Source organism: Limulus polyphemus, unplaced genomic scaffold, assembly GCF_000517525.1.
Source record: "Limulus polyphemus unplaced genomic scaffold, Limulus_polyphemus-2.1.2 Scaffold717, whole genome shotgun sequence".
Lineage (NCBI taxonomy): Eukaryota > Metazoa > Arthropoda > Merostomata > Xiphosura > Limulidae > Limulus > Limulus polyphemus.
In genome coordinates, this window is record NW_013666327.1 from 307602 (window position 1) to 314088 (window position 6487).

Genomic DNA, 6487 nt, shown 5'->3' on the forward strand with positions numbered 1-6487 from the left:
ACTATTCAATCTGACACCAGTCGTTAGAGGCTACTGATCATGAGAGTCTACTGACTGCAGACCTGAGACTGATCGTGAAAGTCTACTGACTGCTAAATTTGAGATTAATTATTGAATCAACATAAGTTGGCTTTTCCACTATTAACCCGAAGAACTCATTTTTATTGCACGAATATGTCTGGCTTATCTTCAATCCTCAGAAGAAGAAGTCTTCTTCTAAACACTCTCCCATATAGTTGATCTGCCGTGCACAGTGAAATTCCTTTAGCCAGAACATGCACCTCTAGTCATGACTTGAGCTTGCACGTGATGGGACTAGACTCTTGCAATCGGTCTCAGATCTGCAGTCAGTAAACTCGCACAGTTAGTCTCAGATTTAAGTCACTAAACTCTCACGATCAGCCTCAGATTAATACTTACTAGACTCTTAATTAATAACAGGACTCAGATTTAACAGTCACTATAATATAACCACAGGTCTCAGATTAGTAGTTACTAGACTCTCACAATCAGTCCCACTTTTAAGCGACACTAAACTCTCACGACCGGTTTCAGATTACTAGTTACTAGATTCTAATAACAGGTCTCAGATTTAATAGTCACTAGACTCCCACGACCGATGTCAGATTAGTAGTCACTAGACCCTAAATACAGGTCTCAGATTAGTAGTTACTATACTCTAACGACAGTTCTCAGACCTAGTCTCCCACGACCGGTGTCAGATTAGTAGTCACTAGACCCTAAATACAGGTCTCAGAGTTAATAGTTACTACACTCCCATGACCGATGTCAGATTAGTAGTCACTAGACCCTAAATACAGGTCTCAGATTAGTAGTTACTATACTCTAACGACAGTTCTCAGACCTAGTCTCCCACGACCGGTGTCAGACGAACAATCATGAATCTTCAATCTTCAAACGCTGCTCGTCCTTAACCTTGTTTACAATACTAAAGTTTCACAACCTTTCCTGACATTAACTTTAAATGTTTGGTGATAATTCATGCTCACGTATGCTCTTGATGCGACAGTAAATACTCTTTTGTTACAGTAAACAGCCTTGTGGTGAGTCCAACATATCCCTTTTAGAGAACAAGGGCACATTAATGCGCTGTCTATACGAGGATTAATATTTTTTCTATCTGTAGTCTTTAAAAGTAATGGTTTTGAGCTTTTGGATAATGTCATTCAGGAGAAAAAAATGGCATTGACAATTTTAATTACATATATAACTTTCGATAGATATTACATATTTATGCAAGATTGGATGTTACGCAGAGTCAAAATACTAAGATTAAAATATATATGTACTGATGGACAGCAAGAGACAATGGTCACGTAATTCTAACATTTATAGTGATAAATGTTTCAGAAGTTAAGTTATAGATAAAATATATTATTTAACTTATTTAAAATAATTGTTTCCGAAACATTTCAATTATGAAGATAACAGTGTGGCTTTTGTAAAATACCTGATTTTTTAATTTCGAAATTGTTGTTTAGATTATTTTTCAGTATTGTTACCTCATACACAAGTGTGTGTCGTATTATAACCTGAATTACTAGATAAGTTACTATTAAAGAAACCTCCTGTAGATCAATGCTAAAGTCCGAGGTTCGATTCCCCGCGGTGCACAGAACTCAGATAGCCAAGTATGTGTGTAGTTTTACACTAAGAAAACAACAATAATGTTAACGAAAAGATTTAGTAAGACAAGAAGTCTCTTCGGTGTAAAAAAGAGACTAAACAAAGCGACTTTTTTTTTCTACGCAACAAGAAGAGAGAGTGAGACATCTCGAAATTGCTTCATTGACTTTTATGTTTTTAAAGTAAGAAAGTATTTTTTATCTTTATGTTATCAATTTCAGTATAAATTTCATATATATTTATACATACAATGTACTGATTTCATAAACTTATAATGTAAATTTTGCTAAATTTTGTTTCAAGTGTAGTGCACAGGTCAGACGTTTGAGATTGGAACTGGACTGCTAGTTTTTGTTTTATTTACATAATTTCTGTGTTGTTTCGTATTTAATTTAGTTTGCAGCTTAATTGCAAATATGAATTTTTGAGACAGACTTATTAAAGGTCTCTCTCTCTCTTTCTCCATTACTCTATCTCCAGTTCTTCACAGCACTCGCATGTGTTAAGTTTAACTTTGATCGTTTTTTGTGGATAAACATTACTGAGGTGAACTATTTGTGTTCACTCCCTTTATTTGTGTCAAACTCAGAGTCAAAGAAAGTCAAACCTTTACTCCATGATATAGTATCTGACGGATGGCTAGTTTTTACGCATCCTATACATTTACATTGTTTGTTGTGAATTTCGCGCAAAGCTGCACGAGGGCTATCTGCGCTAGCCGTCCCTAGTTTAGCGGTGAAGGACTAGATTAAAGCAGCTAATCATCACCGCCAACTCTTGGGCTACTATTTTACCAACGAATAGTGGGATTTACTGTCACATTATAACGCCCACCACGGCTGAAAGGGCGAGCATATTTGGTAGGACGGGGATTCAAACCCGCAACCTTCAGATTGAGAGTCAAGCGCTCTAACCACGTGGCTATGCCAGGCCATCTGAGAGGAATGAATGGCTCTGAAAATACTACACTAGTAAAGAATATATGTTATAGTTTAGGTTCTGTGAGATTTGTAAATAAAATGTAATATTTAATTTCAAAGCTAATCTATACAAGTAGCTGTTGTTTCCTTGTTGTTAAACACAAGGCTATCTGTGTTGTACCCTTCGTGGGTATCGAAACCAGATTTTAGTGTTATAAGTCCTCAGACTTATCGTTGAGCTACCATGAAGCATACAAGTTGCATATAAAATTTCAAATTAGGAAAAACAATTTCCTCCGTTATTCAAACCAAGTTAGCTGCAAATACTCTTTAACGTTTAGGTTGACAGTAATCGTATTTGTAAGATGAAGAGTATAAAGAGTGCAGGTGTAAGTCAAAAACAGTTCAAGTGAAATGAACTAAAAAGCACTGTTTGTACCTCACCTTTTCATTCATTGACGGACCGTTTTCAAACATATTATACTCATCGAACAACGTTTGTCTTCTTTAATAACCCGTGTTTATTTACTCTTAAAAAATTACTTTTCATTTCTGTAAGATCCTCTACACTAAAAATAGTTTCTTTGTTTTTTGTTATTTTTTTTATTTTGCTCAAACCTACTCAAAGGTTATCTGAACTAGCTGTCTCTAATTTTAAAGTGACAGACTAGAAGAAGACAGCTATTCAAATCAATCAACGTCAACGAATAGTAGGATTTAGTTTTAACTCTTATAAAGCACCCACGGCCTCATAATGCGGAGCACGTTGTTTATTTTGGCGCTAACAGGACACAGACGCCAGAACCTCAGCTCGACATTCCCACACATTAACCACTGGACCGCGCTCGGCCCCCATATTAGAAATAAATGTTATTCATACTAAAGCAACTAAAGTTGTGCTTTAGGCTTGATTTTGACCACAAAACAATTATCAGCTGTTATCAAAAATAAGTAGAATTATGTCATTTTCAATCAGCTAACATTTGTGGAGAACGATTATTGAATATTCTCTCGGCTACATTTGATTGTACTCAATGGAGAAAATTTTGTTTTATTTCAAAAAAAAATCAGGCCTGAAAGTACTTAATAAGTAATATTTTTTTATAGTTTCAATAATTACGTTTTACCGAGTTCGGTGTGTAATAGCTTGTTTTATTTGACAGACATAAGCATAGTCAATAAGCAGCATCTTTAAATTTATATGAATAACCACATCTAAGCATATTCAATAGGCAATAAGTTTTATTAAAAGAACATCTAATTGTATTCAGTAAGCAATAGTTTTTGCTTTGTTTTGAACAATCACGTCTAACTGTGTTCGATTAGCTATGGTTTGTTTTGTTTCAAAGAGCCACATCTAAGCTTATTCAGTAGACAACAGTTTTTAAATATTCATTGTACTGCTTTCCTAGAAACTACGAGTTCTTCAAAAACTGAAATTTATTCGTCAGATGTTCCTTTCTTAACCCCACATAACTTAACGAAGCTAAGTCCATTAGCTAAGTCATTAAATATCCCACACCTTTGTTATAATTCCTTTAATTCAGACAAATAGTAAAATTTATTCGTTCAGAGTTCCTACTTGTAATGTTAAAGCAGCCTAGTGACTCGAGACTTATTTTCATTTGACGAAGTTGCTATAATCCTAGAAAAACTACTTTTTAGATCTATTCCTACAATGTAAATTATCGTTAGATTTTATCAACTTCTGAATAACTTCTTGCTAGAAATGGGAGATTGAAAACGTTAATTTAAAGAATATATTGAAACAAGGTGCCACTTAGTTTTGAAGACATATATAAGCTGCCATGGACATTATGAAAATCTTTAGGCATAATTTTACGAGTCTTATAACATCTCTTAGACAGGAACACATAGAATGATGAAACATCAGAAATAACTGTAAATATCACAAATGATAAATTGTGGACACGTACAAAATCGTATGAATTTTTTTTCAAATCAAAGTCATCTTATTGCTAGAAATTCCAAAAGCTCCAACGTAATCCACACTAAGTTCAAACCACTATAGCTGTATAATAATCTATCTTCATTGTTTCGATTTTATAAGGAATTCTCGTATTTATTTTTTTCGTTCGTTTCATTTAAAGTAAAACTAAAAAAAAAAAAAAACTAGAATGGCTAAAAGAATCTACACATTAAACTAAAATCAAAGGAAAATCCAAATGATTAATTAAAACGTCCCAATGGCATTCGGCCTCCTAGCCACTGTGTACTTTATTTGACTAACTGAAACGTTCATGAGTTCACTTACTGAATCAGGCGAAAATATTATATTAAAAAGTTTCAAAAAACGCTTGATTTTCTTGTCACAACTGAACTATAAAGCAATTAATATGGCACTTAGAAAATATAATCCTAAAACTATAAAAAAAATTGAAAAACATATTCTCCGAACAACAACTGTTGTTCATCCTGTTTGCAGTGTAAACAAAAAGTCGTCGATTACGGCTGTTGTTCCAAGATCTGGATAGAATGAAGTGACTTTTCTTTCACATCAAGATGTCGATAGTGCTATTGAGTAGGGCTTAAATATTAATGGCACAATCTGTTTCGTCGATGGTATATCCCATCGAACTGTTACAGTTTCCTTCTTTGTAACATGTTGACGATTCACTTATGTTGTCTAAAGTGAATTAATTTAATTGCGATATTAAGAGTTGACTTGCATGCAAATAATTACTTGTCTTAAGTTATAAACAGAATTGAACCTCTAGGAATAAGTGTTTTCATTCGCACTGAACATAATTTAAAAATAAATGCAATATTATGAGGGAAAAAAATTTTCACAGAGATTATTTGATTCTGATTTGTCGTCTGTGCTATGCCTAAGATCACGTCAGATTTAATTGTACTAACGTGTGAAGAGTCAAAAGAACCTCTTTTGGTGCTGACAATCCTGGTTCAGTGGTTCAACATTCTTCTGTGCTTTCTGTGGATTTTCCACCTGATGTTATCTCTGATATTCAAGCTACAAATAATATTCTGAGCGATAATTCTGTGCTTACTGCATTTAGCCTATGGCGTTATACTTTAGACGAAGAGGGCGCGTGACATATCAAATGGTCAGCAATCGCTTCAGTCTCAACAGATTGAAATTGTATTTTACCTTCTTCCAAATGATCAGTTTCATGATTCATTAAAGACTACGAAACATTCTGTTCGTGCTGGGAAATTGCGTTATGCTTCTATGGACGTTGACATTATTGATTCTTAAGATGGAGGGCGAAAAGGGATTTTCTGACACTCACAGAGTAAGTCAAAGATGAAACTCCCCCAATACGTAAAATTTCCCTGTTTTTCACTTTCGTTAATACGACTAGCTTCATTTAAGAGTAGATTACGAAACGTTGGTAAATTTTTTAGCTTTTTAGCTTATTTTGTATTAAGTTTGATATTATTTGTTTACAGGAGACTTTTAATTAATTATTATCTTGAAAGTGTTGAGATATTTTGGTCTGGTTTGGTTTTTACTAATAATATAGTTGTGAGTAGACAAGATGTGGCCATACTGATTAAGTGTTATTTGTATGTTTATGCGACACAGGTAACATCAAATTAGAAGGGATGAGTTATAGCAATTTAGTTTACTTTTAATATATGCTCCCCCCAGTGGCACAGCGATATATCTGCGGATTTATAACTCTATAAACCGGCCAGATGATGGGCAGAGCACAGACAGCCCATTGTGTAGCTTTGTGCTTAACTATAAACATGCAGTATTACTTTTCATAGTTTCATGTTTGCCTTAGTGAATGTTTATGCTTTGTCTGATATTTATGAACATAAATCATTTTTATAAATATTGACTGAGTATGTTGCTATATAGCGTTAGTTCAATAATGGCTGGAGACGGCTTAAATGGGTAATGAGATTTTTTTTTTATATATATATATATA